Source organism: Patagioenas fasciata, unplaced genomic scaffold (genome assembly GCF_037038585.1).
Source record: "Patagioenas fasciata isolate bPatFas1 unplaced genomic scaffold, bPatFas1.hap1 Unplaced_5, whole genome shotgun sequence".
Classification (NCBI taxonomy): domain Eukaryota; kingdom Metazoa; phylum Chordata; class Aves; order Columbiformes; family Columbidae; genus Patagioenas; species Patagioenas fasciata.
In genome coordinates, this window is record NW_027288767.1 from 1439125 (window position 1) to 1463474 (window position 24350).

Consider the following 24350-nt stretch of genomic DNA (forward strand, 5'->3'; position numbering starts at 1 on the left):
CTGCAAGCATCACCAGGGACAGATGGGACAACATACAGTGTGCGCATTGCCTTTCAGAGACGACAGATGAAGGCCAGCAGTGAAAGAGTTATTGTTAATCCAAGTGAGGGTGGGAGAAAAGGCACTCAAGAAAGGATAAGCTACAGCTGAGTCCCTAGACAGCATCTTCCACCCTGACATTACTGACAGCTGGAAAATGTGAAGGTGACATAGTGCAAGGCTTACCAGCTGTGGGTTGGTGCCATTGGAAAGAATATCCAATACATCTGCTGAAGAAACAAAGTAAAATCTGGGAAAGGCCAATCTTTTCATGTCCAAATATTCAGCCAAAGCCTTCTCACACACGGACAACCTGGGGAGAAGAGCAGAAACATAGAGCCCAGGACAGGCGGGTGAATATCCTTTAATGTGTCGTGCTACAGTTTGGGTTATCGAGCAGATTCTCCCCTCCCATGGGGAAATGCCAGACATGAGCTGAGCCTGCAGGCTGGTCCTTTACAGCATTTTCCAAATAGATAACAAAGCACATAGTAACTCATAGATCTCTCTCCACTCCCAAGGGTCAAACAGACAAAGAGTCAGAGAATCCTCACCAAAAAGCAGAAACACAGGTGGAAGAAGAGGCTAGAAAGGCTTTGCAGTCTGACTTACTGTTTTAGACAAGCTCTCAACTGCCACAGGTGATTTCACACTAGGATGAAAGTTTCCAAAACTGCTTTTATTCTAATGAGCACATTTTAAAGTCTGATTCAAACCTACTCAGCTTTTTGTGCTTGTGAAGCCTGAAAAGAAACTTGTTTGCTCCGTTCTAAAATGAATCTCTCAGTGTTTACATGTTAAACTGCTGCTGAGCTTTCAAAGTTCATAAATAACATGCAGTTAGTCCTCTGTGGGGAACACGGGCCCTATCTGTTTAGGAAGTAAAATTAGATCTCTATTTTAAATGGATAGTTATTACTGACACAACAGCTATCACGTTAACTTGTTAGGTGTGTTCCAGGTAGAGTAGCTCATATGTTAGGTGAGAACTGTATCCATCTCTGGACATTAAGGTCTTTCTCAGGGAGTTTAGTTATACCATCTGTGAAGGGTACACACACAAAGATAATTTTGTTAATTAAAGCACATGGGATCAGCTCTGCTGCAGATATCCCTGCTTGGACTGCTAAATAGATATTTAAGACACCAAATTTGGGGTGGCAGTGAGGCCACATGTTATTAAAACCAACTGAGTGCCTAGCTTTGTATGTGTGCAAATCAATATTCAAGATAAGAGTTTGCACATACGCAAAGCCAGAATCCACCTTGGGGGCTTCAGGGTGATGGATCGTGAATAAAAAGACTCAATGTGTGAATGCAAAGAACGCACAGTCCAGAAGGAAAGCCTTGGAGCACAGGTTAAACCAACTTATTAGAGCTGATCCCAGTCTCTGACAAAATCCTGGGACTGAAGTTGTACCTACCTACTCTGAATGTCCTCCAGTTGTTGGGACAGACCTGGTTTATTGGTGGCCTCAACCACATTTGGGGTTTTCTGAGTTTCATAGGCCAGTTCTTTAAAGTCCGCATCAATCCCTTCAAAGCGTTTGGAGTCCTAAAAAGCAACACAAACATGTTCATGGTAAAACATGGATTTTGTGCTAAAGGTCTCCATCCTCTGGGTGCTGTCTTTGGGTTGAGGGGAAAACCTTCTGTCCAGTGCAGACAGGGACCCCTCCACCATTCCAGAATGGCTCTTCCACTGACTTGCCTGAAACTAGTCTGCAAACAGGCACTTGCCTTCTTGTCACTGTATCCCAAAGGGGTTGTGGATAAAGTGCTCCATGCAGGAGGCAATGTCTAGGACCAACCATTTTCATGGGATTTAATTCCCCTTGGAAAACCTCATAAATCTCTCTCTCCCATGTCCAGGTGAAGTACCAAGTTTCCCTGGCTGCAGCAGCAGGAGATGCTCCCACACCGTGGAAAGGCTACCAGCCTCATGTGAGTGCACTCCTCCCCTCCTGCTACAGCACAGGAATCCCAACACCCATCCACAAAACGGGTATGATGACTCTTGTAGAGGAGAGCCCTTCCTTGCCTTCAATGAGGGTATGGAAACCCCACGTCAGCACCGGAGGCCCACATCAACGATTATGCTCCATATCTAACAGGGACTCTGAATTTCTGGAGCTAAACACTGAAGAATAAAGCAAGCTATGTTCAAAACATCTCTGCTCCTCCCTTCTTCCCAGGTCAGGCCTCCTAAGTGAGGCGGGACACTGAACAAGTGTTCCAAGCAGTCCAGGTAACACTTCCACGCTACCCTGTGTTCAGCCCCAGGAGCAAGGCTCCATCTGGAAGGTTGAGCCCTCCCTACACTCACGCCACAGATCCAGCTCCAGGTGAGCATCCCACAGCCTGTCAGCACATCCCCCCAGCCCTGGATGCATCCTGAGGGTGCTCAGCTACAGAGACTTTGAGCTTCAGTCTTTCTTTTACGGAAGAGAAGCTGCTGACTGAGCCACCTGTGTCCCTGGAGCCAAGAGGGCCCCGTGTCCTGGTGCATCCAGCACAGCACGGCCAGCCGGGCAGGGAGGGGATTGTCCCGCTCTGCTCTGTGCTGGGGCGGCCTCACCTGGAGCATTCACTGTGTGCAGGGCTGGGGACACAGGAGAAAAGGAGATAAAGCTACTGGAGGGTGTCCAGAGGAGGGACATGAACTTGGTGAAGGGTTCGGAGGGGAAACCGTATGAGGAGCGGCTGAAGTCCCTGGGTTTGCTCAGCTGGAGCAGAGGAGACTGAGGGCAGAGCTCATGGGGCTGCAGGTTCCTCAGCAGGAGCAGGAGGGGCAGGGCTGAGCTCTGCTCTGTGACAGTGACAGAACCCAGGGAATGGCAGAAGATGTGCCAGGGAGGGCAGTGGGACATGAGGAAAAGGTTCTTCACCCAGAGGTGCTGGACACTGAACAGGCTCCCAGGGAGGGGTCACAGCCCCAACCTGACAGTGTTCAAGGAGAGACTGGACAACGTCCTCAGACACACGGGGTGAATTGTGGGGTGTCCTGTGCAGGGACAGGAGTTGGACTTGACAATCCTGATGGGTCCTTCCAAGTCAGGACATCCTATGGTTCTATGGTTCATACCACTGCCAGACAGCTACTGAGATGCAGACAGCTGCCCAGCAGGATGCAAATGTAAATCATGATGCAATTTCATACATGACATTAGATAGCTCCTGGATATTAAGAGCTTGCTGGCACATGGTACAGCCTCAGGGCACTGGTTATCAGCACCTGTATATATTGCCCAGTGAGCGAGGTGTGCCCAGAATCATAGAATCATTTAGCTGGAGGAGACCATTGAGATCACTGAGTCCAACCATAACCTAAATCTAGTACTAAACCATGTTCCTCATCTATACATCTTCCAGGGCTGGTGACTCCAGCACTGCCCTGGGCAGCCTGTTCCAATGCCCCACAGCCCTTTGGGGAAGAAATTGTTCCCCAGATCCAACCTCAGCCTCCCCTGGCGCAACTTGAGGCCGTTTCCTCTGCTCCTGGCGCTTGTTCCTGGGGAGCAGAGCCCGACCCCCCCTGGCTCCAAGCTCCTTTCAGGCAGTTCAGAGATCAGAAGGTCTCCCCTCACCTCCTGTTCTCCAGCTGAATCCCCCAGGTCCCTCAGCCGCTCCCATCACACTTGTGCTCCAGCCCCTCACCAGCTCCATTCCCTTCTCTCAACTTGCTCCAGCACCACAAGGGCTTTCTTGGTGTGAGGGGCCAAAAACTGCCCCCAGGACACTCAGCACAGCGTGCTCTCTGAAGCAGATGGAGGAACAGTCCAAGCAGAGCAGAGTGCAGGGTTGGAGACAGAACAGTGTGTTGTCCAGGGGTCAATGGGCTGCGCACATCCCCTCGTGGGTGTTCGTCCCACAGTGGTGCTGTCAGCGATGCTGCTCGTGAACAGGGACGGGGGTCACACAGCCAACTGTGGGTCACTCGTGAGTGAAAGGCAGGTTCCTCCACAGGGCTGCGAGTGGTCCAGCGGGGCCAGGAACAAGCTTGGAAGATTTTCTAAATAATCAAGAGAATAGGGAATAAGACTGGAAGCTGGACTCAAAGACAGCCCTGAGGAGGTCACAACCCTGAGGAGGGCATCAGTGACAACTCTGCTCAATTTTCTGAAGCTGAAGTGGGAGAAGAGCTGCTCTCCTGCTGCACCAGCACTGGAGGCAGGGAAGCGGATACTGCAAAGCTGCCTGGTCCAGCTCTGATTTGACAATTTGCACCATCTGAGTAATTATCTCCGTCTTCTCCCCTCCAAGGAAAGAGGGAACATGCCTGTACCACTGAAGGAAGCCAGCAGCCTCCTGCTCAGCCTCCAGGAACTCTGCATCTGCTGTGCAATGGTGGAGGGGAGGAAAAACAGTTTCTCAGCAGGGTTCAGGCACAACCAACAGTACAAAAACATCCTGGGGCAACACTGGGGAAACTGCTGTAGCATTAAGGGAGCCTCCAAGAAAGCAATGCAGCAAGAGAACAGTCCTGCTTGGGGGAACACGGCAATAGAGACAACCTTCTTCTGTGTAATGGAGGCTCTTCTTCAACGCTTTCCACACAGGAAAAATAGGATTTGGGATTTCATACCTTAGGAAGCTGTGCCCGTATATCTTCTGAGCCTATGAATATGCTCTCCAAGTGAGACCACGTACGCTGCACTTCGAACCAGAGAGAAATGACGGAATCTGTTGTGGACAGCTTCCTCTGCCATACGGACACTTCCTCCAAGAAGAAAGCAATACATTTGGATGTCATTAAATTCTGCAGCTGCACCTGGTTGTCTTCTAAAGTTTCTATGAGTTCCTCGTCTGACTTCAGCAACGGGATGTTCGTCCGGGGGTGAGGCTCATACTGAAACTCCATGGTGCTCCAAGTCATTTTTAGCTCCTTCAGGACTTTCTCCATACTCATTTCTCGTACCGCTTTGTCCACAATGCCACGAACCTCATCCTCAAAGTTATGGAGGTTGAGCTTCAGGAGGTCAGCCAGCGTGGTGTCCGAGTCCATCACAAACCTCACACCCGTCACCTGCATCAGCTGATTCCAGTGCCTTTCCCTAATGGCGGGATTTTGAAGTTCTGCCACAGCTTTCAGGGCCGTCAGCATGTTCTTCACCTTGCTGTCCAGCCCAGTGAAAGCATCCCACGCCCTCACCTCCTTATCCAAATTCCGAATCTCTCTTGCAAACTTTTTACACTCCAGATCCATGTTTTCCACGTTAATATCCGCCCATTTGGTGGTCTGCCAGTCATCAAGGCAAGTGCCCACAAGGGAGATCATATCCCAGAGCTCTTTGAGAAGACACAGCTCCTTTCGGCACTGCTTCAGTTGTTTATAGTCTGGCACTATGACTTCAAACAGACCAGCTGATTCATAAATCGAGGTCATGGCTGACTCCATTTGTTTAATCTCAATGTGCTTTGTATCCAGCAGTTGATAAGGCTTTTTGGTGTCAAACCTAGAAAGAAACGTTTATTCTTCATAAGTGATATTGTAACAACTTCTAAAGAAAACATAAAACAAATGGTGCCTCTGAGACACAAAGCAGACATGATACATCTATAGTACCCATTGATGGTGCAGCCACATGGCACTGCTGACAACCCCTTTAAGCAATATTGTGCACTCAGCATCCAGATTGAATCTCTTGCTAACACCTTACAGTGTTTGCAGGGACAAAACACCCAGGGCATAACAGATACAACACCGTGAGCAGGTAGGAAATGTATGCAAGGGTTCAAGAACACATCCTCAGGACACTCCGAGATGATCCCATGAAGCTTTTCTTCCTCAGGGCTTCTCTGATGTTATAATTTCACTGTACCTGAATGGTGCTTCTTTCCGAAATCGCTCTCTGAATCTGTGTTGCTCAACATCAAACGCCGCACAGCTCTTGCGCACAACTGTCATTTCGTCCGCCTGCAGAGGAGCCACATGCTGCTTCACAGCTATCGCCAGCTTCTTTATATTGTTCCATTTTTCTGGCAGCTCCTGCAAGCAAAATTTAAATGACGGTAGGCAGTATTTGCTATTTGATATAAGATGTGACTGATCTGTTTATGGACAATCACAGAACAGGAAAAGCAACAGATTCCATGCCTAAAACTGCAAGGAAGTTTTGTTGTGATGCAAAAGCTAAACACAATTTGGGATAAAACTTATCAGTTATCCACAATTTTGAAGACGAATGAAGACTGAGACTTTAAAACTGACTGCTCTGATTGCAAAAACATGTTAAATAACTTCAGAAGAAGGGTCCCAGACCAGATCCTGGGCTCCCAGGATGGCTCAGTGGTTGAGAGAGCACAGTTCTCCTGACACCGAGCCCAGCGGGACCCAGAGCTGGCTGGAGGCAGGAGGGTGGGCTGAGGATGCAAGTTCATCAGATCGTCCGGCTTCCCAGAGCTAATTAAGAAACAGAGCCTGGGAAATTTCCAGCCAGCTCTTAGAGCAGAAGATATTATGCCAGAAGGACTTCTACAGAGCTTTCTGGGGCAAATCCCTCCAGCCTGCCTGTATAATATTAGTACTAAATAAGACAGTTTCTTTCTCAGGACTGCATCCAAGCTGCTGGTGCACAGCACTGCTAACAATCCACCCTTTGCACCTGGGATTTTATTTAGAAAGAGATTTGATTTCTTCTCTTCTCACTAGACTTCTCGAGCCAAATCCTCACCCCAGACAGTGACACCAGCCAGGGCTCTGCTGTCCTCAAGTCCCACAGCTTTGCTCTCCCACTTCCCCAGGTACTGTGCCAGCCTACAGGAAAGACTTTGGGCTTCTTTTCATCCCAGTGCACATAGTTGAGAAGACTAATGGAGATGCACCAACACTATGCAAAGAAGCGAAATAACCTGGAGGCAGCAGAGGCGGCCAGAGCAGGGCCAGTCCCTCCTGAGGGGTCTCTTTCTGGCACTTCATGTTCCAGTCTCTGTAGAAATCACTATCCATGACCATAGCAGGGCACACATGGAGCTGCTTCCTTGTCCTTCTCATACAAACTATCAGCTCCAGCCCATCCATCTTCATGGCCATGGAGGGAGCGGTACCTGGAGGAACTTACTTTGGTTTTCCTACTGTGTACAGCAGTGAATGAATTATTCAACTATGTGTTGCTGTCACTTGCCAGAAAGAACGAAACTGTTTTGTTATCTCCTACATCTGAATGGCTGCCCTGCATACCTCATTTCTTCTGTCAGAAAAATAAATCAGTTGTTCAAATCTACACGCACAAACAGGCACCAAGCAAGCGGCTCTTGGGCAGAGGAATCAGCAGAGCTGGCTTCCCCATAGCACCATTTTTTATGCTGAACTGAAGCTGCTGTAGCAGCCAAAACATCCATTTAATGCAGCTCTTCTGTTTTTCAGGGTGTCTGTAGGAATCCAGTTATCTTTAGGACCCTTACCCGTGTCAGATTTGGTGATACAACCATCCGTGGATCACGGCTGCACCAGCAGAAAACTGGGGGATTGCTAAACCCCGCTCAGGTCCCATCCAAGCCTGCAGCAGAGGGAGGAACTTCTCCCCAAAAAGCTCTGCCTTAAACCTGGTGTCCTACACAGAGCCCTCTGCACACAACGCCCCGTGACTAAGGGGTATCCATCAGTACGCAGCCACACGCTCCTCCACCGTAACATGGTGACTGCTGCCAGTTCCCCAAGGCTGGCTGGGCATCCCACAGGCTTTTCCAACCTTCACCTCATGGTCCCCTGTCCAGAAATGAGAAGAATTCCCCAAAGAAAAATTGATTCATCAGGGCCAGATGTGGAAAGGTGCTGAAATACTTTCATAACGTGCTCCCAGTGATGTCCTTTGGGTCAAGCAGATTGGGTGTTATAGACCTAGTGGAGGATTGAAGTCCTATGAGAAGGCGACTCCTCTGCCAACATTATCCTTCCCATCTCCACAGTTGCCAAGAACTGGCTTATTTAAAAATAATTATAATTCAAACTAATTAACAGATGTATTTGAAAATGCATTAATTTTTTTCAAGAGTAATCGCTGAGAGTTGGAGCAGGCAATTCTATGTTTTTCATACATAACAAAAGGCTTAATCTCTGCTTTAAAAGAAAAATCTCAATATAACTCCAAAATTTAGAGCTATTAAGGCACATCCCACAATAGTAAAATACTATCCACTGAGGCCCTCTAATGACAGGGAGTGGGGCTTTAAATATTCCTGCAATGCTCTTAAGCTCATACTCTTTGACGCTGGCTACTTGGCAAACCGCCGTGTCCACCGCAGCTTTTCACCCACCTCCAGTTGCTTATAGACTTCCTCCGGCAGCTCTTGCTCATACGTCTTCAGCAGTTCGACGGTTTGCTTCAGGGGCTCGAACATGGCATCGGTGACACTGTGCCTTTCCTTAACGGCCAGGAGATGCCCCATGATCTCCACCAAACCATCATAATCGCCTTTTTCAACCTTTTGGCTCAAACCTTTGTCAGCAGTTTTTATGAACTCGTCCAGGTCAGACAAGCTGTAGAACACAAAACAGGAAAGCACCAAATGAGAGCAGTTCCTACCGGAATCATCCAGGCAGCTGGACTGGCACGGAGAGGGAAAGGCCTGGCTAACTCTGCCCATCACATGGCAACATGCTGAGGGCATCAGAACCACAGTTCATGCTCACAGGGATCCATAGATGTGGTACAGCTTCCTGTGAGGAACGGATAAATGGGTTGGGACTTCACAGGTTGGAGAAAAGGCATTTGAGGAGCACAAGTCTTACGAGGAGCAGCTGAGGGAGCTGGGGCTGTTCAGCCTGGAGAACAGGAGATGAGGGGAGACCTGATCTCTGCAACTGTCTGAAAGGAGGCTGGAGCATGGAGGGGGTTGGTCTCTTCTCTCAGGTAGCAAGTGATAAGATAAAATGGCCTCAAATTTCTCCAGGGGAGGTTCAGATTGGGTATTAGGAAAAAAGTTATTCACAGAAATGGCTGTCAGGCCTTGGAACAGGCTGCCCTGGGCAGTGGTGGAGTCACCATCCCTGGAGGGGTTGGATAGACATATAGATGAGGTTCTCAGGGACATGGGGTAGTGCCAGAGTTAGGTTATGGTTGGACTCTGTGATCTTGATGGTCTCTTCCAACCAAACAGATTCTATGACTCTATCCTATGATTCTATAAGGGAGACCTGTGAGCTCGGGTCTGTGGTCTGAAGAGAGTGAATTTGAAAGGACAGTTTTCATGTCATCTCTTCCAATACAAGAATTCAACAAATGAACCTGGCAGGTTGTAACGCTACAACAAACAGGGATTCTTCTTCGCACGCTGCCTTATTTCAGAGGGTAAGTCTCTGCTGCAGAAGGATGCAGATGTTAAAAATTCACAGCGGTTCAGAAAAGCAACCGAACATTTGTGGGAGAAAAAAAAATCCATCCAGGTCTTTAGATACAAAGGTACAACCCATGACTCTCAAAGTCCTCAGGTATGAATGGTTAGAGACAAGGAGACTATTTGGGGGAAGTTTCCCTACCTGCTTCTTGATCTCACCAGCTGCTGGACACTGTTAGCAGAGCTTGATGGGCTCCTGGATCTTTGGTCCTTTCCATTCTTCCCTTCTCAAAACGCTTACTTTTGAAGTGCCCGCTTAAATTCTGTGGATGCTGCTGGACCAAAACATAGCCCTAAACACTTCACCTATTAAAGACTAAACTGCTGAGTCAGGAGCTCTTAATAAGAACTCCTAAATGCCTGTTCTAACCTATGCAAAAACCTCTTTGCACAGGAATTATCGTGCTGAAAAGAACACAAGAGATCACAGCAGCCACCACACGCAGCAGCCTTCACTAGTACATATGTCTGTAAATATTTCTTCGTAAGCATCCAAGCCCTGTGGCATCCTTCAGCTGCTACTACTCAAATAAATCACCTAACACATCATCCTGCAGAGACCAGGCGGCTGAGCAGCTATTCAGAGCAGGGAACACACGTTAATTCAAAACTTACATCCAAAGCTCCTCCTTTTTGTAACCTTGAAACTGCCTCCCCATGACTGCTCATGCCAGGCAACCCAAATTACTTTTTTTACAAAGAGTGCACTCAAAAGAGCACTGCATTTAGAAACGGAGCAAGTATCTCATGGCATTAATGCAGCTTTACTGATGGCAAATTCAACAAAATAAGCATAGAGCCCTAGAAGAGATTAGATTAGTTGGACCAGGATGAACAGACAAACAGACACCCTGTCCAACACCACACAGTAGGTCGTAGGAGCATCAGCTCGCAGGATGTCGATGGTACCGAGTTCGTGGAACTGTTTGCACTTTACACACTCAGCTGGACCAGCTGCTCCCAGCAGAGACGAGGGGATGAAAGTTAGCAGAGATGCGATGGAGCTGGCAGGGGGTGTGTGCCCCCTCCTCTTGCTCCTGTATTAGCCTTTTGCTTATCAGTGTGAAATGATAAAGCCCAGCCAACACAAGAGAAACCCACTTTGGTTCTGGGAAGAAGAGGTAGAACGGTTCCTACCTGTGCATGACGTGGTCCATGAGATGCTGCTTGAACACCAAGCTCCACCGTTTAATCACATTCAGCAGAGACGCTTTGAAAGGCCGAGCATCAACTTTCATCCAACTCTGGAAAATGCTGATGGGCTCGATGCGATTCACCTCCTCATAGATCTTCTCGTAGGAGTCAATCTGCTCTCGGAACCGCTGCAGCGTGGGAGGTGACTCAGGGACCCCGTTCTCTGCATGGGCCTCGATTTCTGCCGCAGTGAGAATGTGCCCGTAGAGGAGGAACTGGCGGAAGAACTCCTTTCTGTCCTCCCCGTACAGGTAGGAGTAGTGGTCGAAGGCACTGCGGTAATCACAGCAGGCCGCCATCACGGCCTGCACACGCCCCATCAGCTCATGGCGCATGTCGGCCAGGTCAGCCATGTCCTCCATGTCAGCCTGGAGAGAAGAGGAGAGGAGCTCGCAGCGATGCGGGGGCAGCGTGGCACCTCCTCACTGCCACACAGCGTGAGGGAGCTCCACAGCCACGGACCTGGTAGTGGAGGAAGCCGCTGTGCTCAGCCAGCCTGGGCACCAGCGATGAGATCCGGTAGATGTCGTTGAGAAGACCTTCCACCACGTCGTAGAAGCCGTCGTTTGTGCCAGGGTCCAAGGAGGGTTGAAATATCAAATCTGGGATCACCAAATCCAGCTGCACCTCAAACAGGGGAGGAAGCCCTGCCTTGGGATCTGGTAGGGAAGAACAGAGGTGCCAGGTTATTTTTGAAGGGGAGAAAAGTGATCTAGAGCCACCACTAACATCCCACCACAAGACACACACATGCCCCACAGGGACACCAGGCAGGTGGGACACCCACTCGCTGGGTCCAGTGACATTGTGTCTGCATACAACGCAGAGGGGAGGCTGCCAAACCAGCTGGTGTTCTGGTACCCACAGGAGATACTGGAGAACAGATGAGACACAAGTGATTTAAGGACCGGAAAAATGCTGTGGAGGGAAGCCTTAAAGAGACCAGGCTCTTCAGCTAATCAAAAGGGAGTCTGAGAGCTGAACAATTACAGCGCATAAGTACTTAAAGAGGAGAAAAACAACAGGAACCAAGAGGCTCTTTAATTTAGTGGAGAAAGGCATGAAAAAATAAAACACCAACTGGTTTCACAAATGTGAAATTCTGTGCTTGTTTTTAACAAGATGGTGAGGAACTGGATGCAATTCTCCAGCTCAGTGTGCCTCCACATCCAGGAGGGAAGCGTTCTGAAGATGTGCTTTAGCTGGACACAGCTGCTCTCAGCAGAGTGACCCTCCGTGGCAGCCTTAGGCAGGAGCTCTGCTTTGGTGACCCCTCTCCTCACTCCTCAGTGATGGAGGTTTTTCTTTCATGTCTTTCATCCACAGAACCAACTCTTGAGACTCTCCACAAACGAAAGGTTGTGTCACCTTGATGCTTTGTGCATGGGAGGTCAGGAGATGGCTGATGCCCAAGAACAGACTTGGAATGATGCCTCAATTTTGTCTGTTCACAAATCCCAGCAAATGGTGCACAGTCATCTCTGTCCCTTCCCTTGAGCCAGGCTTTGCTCCAGTGACCAGGGGACAGAGTTACCCTCTGAGTCTGGAGGCTCCTCCAGCACTTGCTGTAGACAATGCAAGAGGCAGAGTAGAAAGACCACCACAAGTCAAAGCACAAAACAGAAACTTCCTTTTGGTGAGACTGAAGATGGTATCACGGCCAGAGCTGAGGAACCAGCAGTTACCTGTGTTTTCGAGGAGGTACTTGAGTGAGCACTCAATGGCAGTGAAGAATCCATCCAGAACTATCTCATCCACGTCATCCACATAGGCCTTCCAGATGTCAGATGCTGGGTCTGCAAGTAAGAGGCTCTGGTTTTCCTGGAAGAAAAAGACGACACTTTGAAATACAGCGGGGCTGAGTCTGTCCTACAAGAGCTGCCCACAGCTGAGGACTCATGGCAATGAGCACACAGGTACCAGCCCTGCGGGGGGTGAGAAACCAGACAGACGGATGTTGCTGCTGGTAGCATGGCCACAATTTTCTCCTTCTGTCAAGGGCTGCTTTGTCATCTGAAGCAACTCAAAATAATCACAAGGTAAAAATGGAGTGCGTGAGAGACTTAGCAGCCCTGCAACCTTCTCCTCCCTCTTCTCTGAGGCCAAAGGGCTCAAGGGTGCTTTGCAGACCTGGGCCAAAGGCTCATCCCAATGCATGAAGCCTCAGTCCTTGTGGCCTGTATAATGTTACCTCGGGTGGATGAGTCCTTCCAAGTGGACTGCTTACACCTCTGCCCTACAAATGGTCATCTCAAAACAAGAGAACTTTAAAATTCAGAAAAGGGTTTTTAAATAAACCAAGTGAAAATAGTTAAAGATTGGGATCAGAAGACAAAGGGTTGGCTTACAGCCTCCCTTCTCAGCTTATTGCGTTCCTTACCTCCAGGCAAGTTCACAGTCAGGAAATTCACGGTTTTCTAGGCCACAGAATGGCCCCATCCTTCTTGCGTCTCCTCTTCCACACCCACAAGACCAGCCTGGGTATCCGTCCCCTGCACCTCCCAGGCTCTGCCGTGATCCTGTTCCGGCCTTGCTATGCCCTCTGAGGGCTCTTTCTCCTAAGCCTGCCAGGGGCTCTCAACACAGGCACGGGCTCAAAAAAAACGTAAGGTCCAGCTTGCAGTCTGCTGCCAGGGGTTCAAAGCTGGCTGTATTTCATCTCTGGGGACACAGGAGAGGGTGCCATTCCCAGTGGCATGGCAGCTTGGCACACATGAGATCATAGAATCATTCTGGTTGGAAGAGACCCTCAAGATCATCGAATCCAACCATAACCTAACTCCACCACTAACCCATGTCCCTAAGAACCCCATCTGTACATTTGTTAACACCTCCAGGGATGTGACTCCACCACTGCTCTGGGCAGCCTATTCCAAAGCTTCACAATCCTCTCTGTGAATTATTTTTTCCTAATATCCAATCTGAACTTTCCTTGGTGCAACTTGAGGCCACTTCCTCTCATCCTATCTCTTACTACTTGGGAGAAGAGACCAACCCCCTCCATGCTCCAACCTCCTTTCAGACAGTTGCAGAGAGCAAGAAGGTCTGGCCTCAGCCTCCTCAAGATAGAGTGGCATTGCCAATTGGGCTTGAGTCAACCCAGAGTTGCTGCTCCCCAACTTTACACATCAACGCTGAGTGATTAAACTGTTAACAGAGCAAGCCAGGGCTCTGGTGCCTTGCAGACTCACCTCCACATTTTGCTGACACAAGAGAAAGGGGAACTTCACAGGACTGAACACTATGGGAATGCCCATTTGAAAGCACCACCCCCTCTTCACCGTCCCATGCCCTTGTATTTGACAATGCCCCCTTGTCACTGGTGTTCTACTGAACCTTTACTCCAGAGGCCTCATCCTGGTGCAAAAGGGCAATGCAAGCCAGCATCTCACTGTCCTGCCTGTGCTTGTGGGTGCACGTACCCAAACTCTCTGTGCTCTTCTCTCAGCAGCCTCAAGACTCACCTGCTCAAAAGAAGACCTGAACACCCAAGGGAAACACAGCAGACCAGCTCTTGGCCCCTTTGCTGCTGTTCCTCCAGGTTTGACCAGCACAGCAGGACAGAGGCATGGGGACATCCTATTTTGGGCCACGGTGCCTTTCCCTCCCCAGGACCTTCATGCTGCTTTGCAGTTGGTCCTGCCCTGTGAGCCACCAGAGCAGCGGTGCCAGCCCTTCTGCCTTGGCCACAGCCCCATGTTCTCTCCGGTCAATTTAGGAAGTGTTCCCATCTTTTGGGTGTAGCTGGAGGTGGTTGAGCCTGTCACAGCTGTAGCAGCAGGACAACGTGGGCATAGTAAAATCCTCGCCGTGGGTTCAGAGGGTACAGAAGTGGGTCAGAAGCCCAAGGCTGAGTGCAGACAGTGAAGTAAGGTGAGCAACAAGGGCTCAGTGTCCCAGAGAGGGTCAGCCCAGTCTCTCCAGAGTCCAAGGCCAGATGGTGACCCTCAGGAGTGGGCTGGACCTAAAATCCATCTGCCTTCCAGCCAAGGTGCTGTCCCTGACACGCTAAAACCTCTGGGCAGGTGAGGCGCAGAGATTTGGGCTTTCTCCTGCTCTGCAAAGAGGACTCTCAGCTCTGGCAAAGCCACTGAAAAAACCCAGGGTTCAGACAGCAGCTTTTTTCTTGTTACTCAGCTTCTCCCTGGACTGACAGCGTCACCTCCTGCTCCCACAGAGGAACAACAAGCCTAAAGCAGAAAGGTCAGCCACAGCCAGCTGCCTCTCCATTTTAAGGTGAATATTTCGGAGGAGTTTTTCCTCTGAGCAGGATCCCAAAGCCTGATGCACGACTCCCCTCTAGTGGCTTCACAAGAACCAGGACTGGGAGCCAGACTGGGCTGCATCGGCTCCCACTCCTGCTCCAAACTCGGTGCCTGGTCAGCAGCCCCGCACACTCAGCTGTACCAGCTCACCCATCAAAGTATTCCTTAATCAACAACAGGTAAGTTTTTCAAACGAGTTAAGGGAGTTAATTTTAAGGTGAAGCAGCTCTGGACATTTTCACCAGAGCGGAGAGACACCCAGAGCCTATGAAGAGTCAACAAACCCCTGGAGAAGGTCCCCCCTCACCTTCACCAGCAGATGAATCCTCTGCCCTGACTCTCGGACAAGGCTGTAACGCCGTTCCAGGCGGTCCTGACAGTCCTCCAGGCTCAGCAGCGATTCTCTTTTACAATCTCTTCTCACAAATATGGGCGACGCCCACGATCCCACGATGGTCTGGATCTCCTCAACATTGTTTTTGGCTTTCTGTATCCTCTGCTCGAGGTCATGGACATCATCCATCACCATGGAGATGTGATCCCAGACACCTGGTAAAAAATGAGATGATTGACTACTTTTTTTCAGAGCTGCATGGCCAAGCTCTTGTGCACTCTCCATAAGACTTTTCCCCCACGGTTTCATGTATTTCTCACCCATCATTAACACAAGAGACTTACCACCTCAACCAAAAGAGTCACTTCTAGCTCCCTCCTACCCCAACAATCCATGGTACAGCTGCAGCCTCTGTTTTCTGCCAGGAGCACCAGCACCGTGGGGACGTCTGACACTTCCCCCTTTCCCGTACCCAGATTTAATCTGCTACCAGAGAGAGAACAAGGACAACAGGCTGAGTGTTCCTGCCACTGTCACTAGAGCAGGGACCCACAGCCCCACAAACACAGGCTGTGACAGCCCAAGGTACCAGCGAGGGCTGCATTTAGATTCAGGGAACTTCATCTGCAGGAAAGTCCCTTCATCTTTGTTGTGCAATGGAGAAAGAGTTTTTCAGCATGAGGAATTCTGCTTTGCAAGTTCCCAAGGGAGGACACTTGTTCCTGTTCATACCACAAGCCTGATGACAGAAATATATATTCCAACAGCGAGCAGTTTGCTTTCACCAAGAGGAAACAAATTGTCTTCCTCCATTCTGCTTTGCAGTTAAAACTGATCAAGCAAGAACACTGGTTAAATCATCCCAAAGTCACGGTGCACAAACCTCACCACTAACCACAGTATTTCATCTGGCTGGAAAGGATAACGAGGTGGCCCTGGCCCCCACCGGGAGAAGTCTGTCCCAAGCCAGATGGCTGGGCCAAGGGGTCCCAGTCCCTGCACAACTCAGGGAGAAAGCAGTGCCTTGGGGACACAGGGACATGACCACACAGTGGGTCACTTGGGCGGGCACGGGCAGGGAGCAGACTCTTCAACCCCAGCCTTGCCAGCTCTCACAAACCCCAATCTTGCCGTTTCCTCAGCATCACTGCTTACAGGGCAGCCTCTCTTCCCCAAAAGCCCAGAGGGAAGCTGAAGGGATCAGGATCCTGTCCCCAGCCCAAGCAGATCAAGGTAAGATGGGAAGGAGCAGGCAGGCTGGGGGCTGCCCTTTGTCTCCCCAGTGCTGGCTCTGCTGGAGAGTCCCCTGCCCTGCTGTGAACTGTCACTGGGAACCAGGTGATGGAGGCTGGGGACATGGGAGGAATCTGATGAGACCCAAGTGAGCAGGTTAACCATGAGCAATGTGCCCTGTGGCCAAGAAGGTTGATGGTACCTGGGCTGCGTGAGTAGGAGTGTGGCCAGCAGGTCGAGGGAGGTGAATCCTCCCCCTCTGCTCTGCACTCGTGAGGCCCCATCTGAGTGGTGTGTCCAGTTCTGGGCACCCCAGTTTAAGAAGGACAAGGAATTACTGGGGAGAGCCCAGCGGTGGCTACCAAGATGCTGAGGGGTCTAGAGCATTTTTCTTCTGAGGAAAGGCTGAGAGAGCTGGGGCTGTCGAGCTGGAGAAGAGAAGCTGAGAGGGATCTGATCAATGGGATCAATATCTCAGGGTGGCTGTCAGAGGATGGACCAGACTCTGTTCAGTGGTGCCCAGCACCAGGGTGAGGGGCAGCGGGCACAGACTGAAACACAGGAGGCTCCATCTGAACATGAGCAGAAACTCGTTTGCTGGGAGGTGCCAGAGCCTGGCCCAGGCTGCCCAGAACGGGTGTGGAGTCTCCTTCTCTGAGACATTGAAACCCGCCTGGACCCACCTGTGTGATCTGCTCTGTGACCCTGCGTGAGCAGGGGGGTTGGACTGGGAGATCTCCAGAGGTCTCTTCAGCCCTCACCAGGCTGGGATTCTGTGAAATCCTGTACGGCCTCTTTTGCCCTAACACAGAGCTAGCTCACCCTCCATCTTCCAGTTGAGTGTTTCTTCTGCCTTCTTCAGCTTCAAGTTAATATCCCACAGCTGCTCCTGTATGAGAGGGTATTCGACCTCCAGGACTGTCTTCAGGACCTTGTTGTATCTGTTCACCATCAGCTCCAAGTTGGCCGCCAGCTGCCGGTATGACTCCTTGGAGGAATAGATTTCTGCTGCCGTGGGTGGGATGGCTCCCAGCCGGCTGCCAGACAGGTAGCTCAGCTCCCTCAGCACCGACACCAGCTGCAGAAACAAGGCAGAGAGCTGAATGTGAGACAATCCTCCCCATTCACCTGGTAGACACCCTCCCATCAATTCTGGGGATCTTAGGGGGTTCCTGCTGTTTTATTCACAAAGCAGTACGCTCTGAGAAGGGCCTGGACACCTCCTAGTCCAGACCATCTCCCTCCCATTGATCTTTGCCTCTGATTTGCTTCCCAATCAAAGACATATAGCTCTGTTAACTACCCAGCCAGCAAACCCTGTGCAGCCTCTAAAAGCCATGATGATCTCTGGTCTTCTCAGCTATCCTCATCAATACAGTCTTTCAGCAATACTGTGCCTGCAGGAGGAGGCACAACCAAAAGCATCTTTGAGTTGTGATGGAACGGGATTGAGTGGGTTATTAAACTATAAACCCAAGTAGAAGTGAGTCCCTGCAACAAACGGAGCAGCAAGGTCTTCCAACGCAATATATCACTTCTAAGACAAAAAAAAAAAATCTTTGCTCAGTTTAGTGGCTTGTGAGAGGGAAAATGCTCCTGAAACTGCACATTTTGGCTGGGTGACAGAAATTCAGTATATTGTATGGGCAATGGCAGGGGTGAGGAGTATCTACAATACTAAAGTGACTATGTCCACAATGACAAGAAGAGGAAAGAAAGACGGAGCGCAGAAGGGTGAAGGGAGCAGTTTGAGGAGGTGGATGGAAGAGGATGGGATGGGAGGAAGGGAAAAGCAGGGGATTGAGGGAGCAGGAGGCCAAGTGAGATAGAACCAAACTCCCCTCCCTTTTATGCACTGGAATGTCTGAGACATCCCCACCATGGTGTCAAGGATGTCTTACCCTCTTTCCCTCTCCTCCATGGAAGGTGAGCTCTGGAAGATTCTTTAATGTTGAAGGGTTGCAAACACATCCTCCCTTTAGGCAAAATGAGGTGCTCCTATCTGCTCTGAAGGGCATGAAGGGGCTGCTAAGCAGGCACCTGAGGACATGAGGCAGTCCTCAGTACGGAAAGCTGAGAGCAGCGCAGAAGCACTCAGAGACTGGAGCTGAGAACATGCTCAGCACGTCACAGGCTCCAAACCCTGGCACCAGGGTGAAGGGTGGAAAACATCCCCTGGGGCCATTTGCTTCCCACCTTAGCAAGGAGATTCCAAGGAGCTGGACAAATCCTTTGTCTGAGAGCCAAGCTGGAATGAGCTCTGGAACCTCAACACTTTTCTCTAACAGCAGCAAGTCCCAGGGAAAGGGGGAAGTGTTTGATGTTTTCCCAGGCCCCTGAGATTCAGCACCTCCGCAGCAAATGGCATTTCACATTTGAGAGGCCCCAGCTCTCATCAGGCCCCAGCACCTTTGAATCCACCTCTGCACTCTGCTGGCTTGGACCCTGCCTCTGCTTTGGGCAGGGGGATGGTCAGGCCTCCCTGTGCTGGAGAGGGCAGCCCTAGGGAACAGAGACCTACTGGAAGCCTCCTGCACCACAATTAAGGAAATCCAACAGCCACAACACTGAAGTAACAAAACAAACCTTTCCTGGGATTTTTATACCCTTTCAGGAAGCTCAGATTTCAGGTAAACATAACACGAACCCACGTCTGTAGGATGATGCTCCTACGCTCCCCACACCAGCGTCAAACCAACCTGCTCTGGAGATGTTGACACCAGTTAACATCTGGCTACTCACAGACTTTCTGGCTTTAATTACAATCTGCGCTGCTTAAACTGTAATCCTGATATTTTACCAGGAGACAGAGCCCACAAAGGGGATGGTTAATTCATGTCACCCATAACAGATGCTCCAGGGACCTCAGCAGAACAGATCTAGTAGCGATCCCACCAGACTTGCCATGCACGGTGGGGCACAGCTTGGAGACGTGCCCTCCAGCAGACAGGAAAGCTAGTTCTTACCTGGGGATCAAAATTAACTGTGATCAGTTTGGTTTCTGGATCTCGCCGGATAAGCGGTTGAGTAAGGTTGTACTGTGATTTTTCAGAGACTGTCTGGGACCAGTCTGCATAGAGCTTCTCCTGATACCTGCCGAAAAACAAACAAACAAATTAAAACATCCACCACGTAGCTGCCAAGCCCGCACACCAAGACATAGAACCAAATAAAAGCCAAGTCCACTTCTGAGGGCTGAAGAACATCAAGGAATATTTAAAACCCACCCACACCACCTCCATAAAGATCTTGGCTTCAAAGACAAACACCTGAAAACCAGTGACAGCATCAAGTCAGGAAAACAAAGATCCCCCAAGTACCATTCTTAGCAGAGGATTCAAATTTGGGGACAAACATTCAAAAGCTCAGAGCAATCAGTTCAGTTTTAGCATCAAACATTAAGATATTAAGTGAGGTGCAACGAATCCCACTCCCACTTGTGGAATACACACATTACAGCCACGGTAAGTACACTGTGAATGGGCACAAGTGGATTGAGACTTCTGGTCAGCTCAGGTTTTCTACCACAGCATCTCCTACATCCAAAAGAATCTCGTTCCAACATTTCTGCTGGGCTGCACAGCCCCTGTCCCTCCCATGCAAACTTCTCATTTCAAGATATCACAGAAAGACTGTGGTGTGTAGCAAAGGATTCCTCCTCCTCTCTCATCACAAAATTCCTTCTGGCTTAGAAAGAGACATTCTCAGGCCCTGGGCTTGCAAATGTGCTGAAAGGTGGTTTAGAGAAGGAGAAGGAAATGGCCTCAAGTTGCACCAGGGGAGGTTCAGACTGGATATTAGGAAACATTTCTTCCCCAAAGGGCTGTCGGGCATTGGAACAGGCTGCGAGGGCAGTGGTGGAGTCATCATCCCTGGAGGGGTGGACAGACGTGGAGACGAGGTTCTCAGGGACACGGGGCAGTGCCAGGGTTGTGTTAATGGATGGACATGAGGGTCTCTTCCAACCAAAACAATTCTATGATTCTATAAGGTTTGGCTTTTTTTCATATAGTTACAGTCATGCCTGAGCCACCACTTACCTGTCGAGCAGCTGGATCATTTCTTCATACTTCTCTATCACCCTTCTTCCTTCAGCAGAGTCCAAGCAGCTGGTGGCACAACAGACAAGCTCAGCGTTACATTTAGCCCTGTGAGGCTGCAGTCTCTATTTACCCCTTCCCAAAACCACCCACCACCTTGCAGGCAGAGCCTGGCTGGGGATCTTACATTCCAACCCCACCATATCGCCCAAAACCATTTCACTGCACAAAAGCTCTCCAAGCCCCAGTGCGCCCTTTTGCGGGTGTTTGCATGGCAACTGGCAAATGAGAACCACGTCCTGGGGGAAGAACAAGGGCCCAGAGCTGCTGGAGGAACACTGGTCTCCGTAACATACTCAATGCTCCGGTGTTTGCACAGAGCAGGGCAACCTCTGCTCACCAGCCACCACTTTCTGAGGTCAAAGAGGCACAGAAAGAAGCAGAGTGTGGCTCCCGGCAGATGAAGCTCTTGGCGGTGCCCAATTCATGCCCCTCAAACCGAAGAGCAAAGGTGTCCCAGAGTGCGGGAGGCAGAGCCCTGGCCACGCTGCCAGGGCTGTACAGCCCAGGGAACAGCAGGCCAGAGGAATTCTTATCATGCTGTCTTTTCCCCACTGTTTCATCTACAATATCCAAGTTTTCCTCAAGATGGTTGTTGATTTTGGAGGACATATTGACAAAACTTGAATTAACTTAACCAAAAGCTGGAAAAAAGGAGCGCCTGAGCAGTCACCGCTGGGCAAGTGCTGAGAAACCTGCTGGAAGTAAACAAGTCCTCTGAGCAAATCCAAGTAAATCCCAGCAAAACCACTTTCGTTTCTCCTTTTTAATCCTTTTTCCCTTTCAACAGCATCATGTCACCACCGTTGCAGAGCATGTTATTAACTACTCTAAACAGAGGACAGAAAATCAGTGTGAAATGCAGATCTGGGTCCTTCATGGTGGACAAAAATTTGCCATTTAGGTTCAAATCAGACATGATAACTTGGGCTCTGTGCTGGGAACAGCCCAAGAGTTTGTTTCATTGCACCAATGTCTTTGCTGCTGCAGAATAACTGTGCACTTAAAGACACTTAATGGCAAGATACAGTGAGAGAAGGTTACAAACATGGTACAGTGACGGTCAAGTTATTTTGGTCAAGTACATTAAAAAAGTGGATCCATTTACACAGAATCCTGACCAGCACACGTGAAGCCATTCCTGTGAGCTACCAGGTGCAGTCCCTAGAACATCCTCAGTTGTCATAAGTCCAACACTGCCTTGCTTACAGAGCTCTTAAATGTTGTCTCATGTGGTGCCAGCTGTGAGTATGAGGCCATACTTCCCTGACACCATCCGTTATAACAAGCATTTGGGTGATAAATATACCAGCATTGGTTTCTTTCCTTGATCTTGGGAGATGGCTCCTTTGTTTAACGCTGAGAAAGTTTTCTTCTGCCCAACAAAATGCTCGTCTGCTCCCCAACATGCAAACCCAGCTCCATCGACCCATCTCAGCTGAGTCCAGCCCAGCACTTCTCTGCTATTCACAGTTTGGATGATGCCAGAACCAGGACTTGCAGCTGAGGAGGTCCTGGAGAACATGCTGAGTGGGATTGCAGCAGGAAAGGTTCTGATACCTCTTTCAATTGCAACCCGGGAACTATGTCTGAAAGCTGAATAGCCCACTGTGCCTCTTAATCGCTTCAAAACAAATCCAGTTAATGAGTTTCTTAAAAAAAATAATGATCACAAGGAAGCTGAAAAGCACCAGTGCAACCACTTCACACCTCTTTGACTAAGAATTATTTCAGCTATAACCATGGGATAATGTTCACCACAGAAAGAAAATCAGATTGATTACAGAGAAGATAGCAAGGTGGTCATAAAGCAACTTAGCTGGAACAGACACGCACAGATGTGGGATGTGCCTGAAGTGATCAAACGGCACCTGGATTCGCGCTCGCAGCTCCTGCGCCCAGCGCAGCGCTCCAGCCACCGGCGGCATGTTCTTGTGCACAGGGGGGATCCTGGGGAGGGCACATTGGAACAGCGTTTGACTGAACACTGCACTTGTAACCCCAAAGATGCAACAACAGAACCTCATTTGCAGAAAACTGCTCTGATTTCCCAGCTTCCTTCCTTAAATCCAACATCTGCCACACTGATGTAGGTCTGTGACCAAGGCGAGTGCCTCTGGATCTTGAATAAGGAGCTGAGATCGAACGAGAAGCCCAGACTATGTCCAAACCTGAGCTGATGTGAGGTGTCCCTTGCCTGGGACACATTCCCCGCCCCTCACAAACACTGACATAGGGATTTCTGACCAGGAGTTACTTCTGTCCGTCTTATCTAACAGCCACAGAACAATAACCACAAATTCACAGCAAATGATTCTCTCCATGATTCTCTCCAGTCCAGGACTTGTCTCGTTCCAGTATGATCTTTCTGAGGCAAGTAAATAGGTTATTGTTCAAAATGACACACTTGAATCCTCATAATCTGATAGAAATCCACCCATTCCCCCCTGCGCCAACAGTCACGGGGAATAATAAACTTGGAAAAGGCTGATTAAACCCTTGGTTACAAAGTCCCACTCGCATACTTTGCATTTTAAGCATTGTAAGGGAAACAAAATAAATTCATTCTGAGGAGCACATGAGTGGGTTTGCAGGTCCCATGGGGTGTTGGAGGCAGCACACAAATGTGGAGAGAAACCTCCTGTCACAGCCTCGCTGGGAGAAAAGCTCAGCATGTGTCTCCATTCCCAGTCACATATCATGCATACACATTTGAAAAAGGGTATTTTTACTCCTAACCAATTATTTGCTTTAATACTAAGAACAGAGCTTTCCCAGGCATTTCCATTGCCACTAGGAGCTACAGAGGCTGAAAACATCTGCAATTTGTAAAGTTTTGGGTTCCTTAGAAAAATAAATCATTTCCCCCCCAAATTAATCTCAATCAAACTCCCTGTAAAACCCATTTTACTCAGCACGTTCTACCTACCGAGCTTCAGCTCTGCCTGGATGTGCCGGGAGTAGATCAGCCTGGCGCGGTCCAGGGCCCTGCTGAACATGCTGATGAGGACGGAGTATTTGCCAGCAGCATCTGCAGCGACTACCGGTCGCTCCAAAAGGCTCCCGAACATGTCCAGCAGCTGTTGGGGTGAACACGCAGGAAAAGAAGAGGGGAAAAATTTACAACCCCGACTCCTGCAGAGAGATCAGCTGGGACCTTCCTCCCCAGCCCAGAGGCTTCAATACTGTCCGCACCGATGGGCACTTTGGAAAAAGGAAATTTGCTCCCTTTGTTACGGGGCCTCTCAGACTTTCTCTGGGGTTGGACCACATTCCAACTGTTGTTCTTCAAATGCTTCAAGATTTTCTATTTTTTTCAAAAAACTTACAAAGATAAACACTGTCACTTGCTAAAGGCTTTTCTACAAATGCTTATATTGATTTTTTTAAAAAAATACCATTTATTATTTCTGCAAGATAGATTAATTGATAAATAAACCAGCTTTGTTTCTAGAAAACCTGTTTCCAAAACTGAAACAGATCCATGTATTAATAATATTAACAAATTGATACTAACAATATCAATTCTCACCAGGAAATCCTAGAAAAAGCATGATTTCCCCCAACTTGCAGAGAGAGACACAAATATATCTCCTGGCATCCAAAAGCTTTGTGAGGGACCCACCAGCCTGAGCATCCCAAACCAAGAGCAGCCCAAAAGCTACAAGTCCCACTGTCCCACCAGCAAACACCAGCCCCATGTGCCTGTGGCTCCAGCACTGCCTGGTCTCCTCAGCGTGATTCTCACCGAGCCGGGTGCCCTGATTTCCCTTTTAGGGAAGAGCAAGGGAGCGATAAACAAACCTTGAAGGCGTGGTCCAAGTTGGAGGCGTCATCAAAAGCCTGGAT

The 24350-nt window shown here is 49.4% G+C and overlaps 1 pseudogene; it reads right to left on the minus strand.

Annotated features, from left to right (window-relative positions):
* LOC139826886 (dynein axonemal heavy chain 9-like) overlaps positions 1-23218 on the minus strand; it is a 59722-nt pseudogene extending 36504 nt beyond the window's left edge.
* Positions 23219-24350: the final 1132 nt, after the last annotated feature.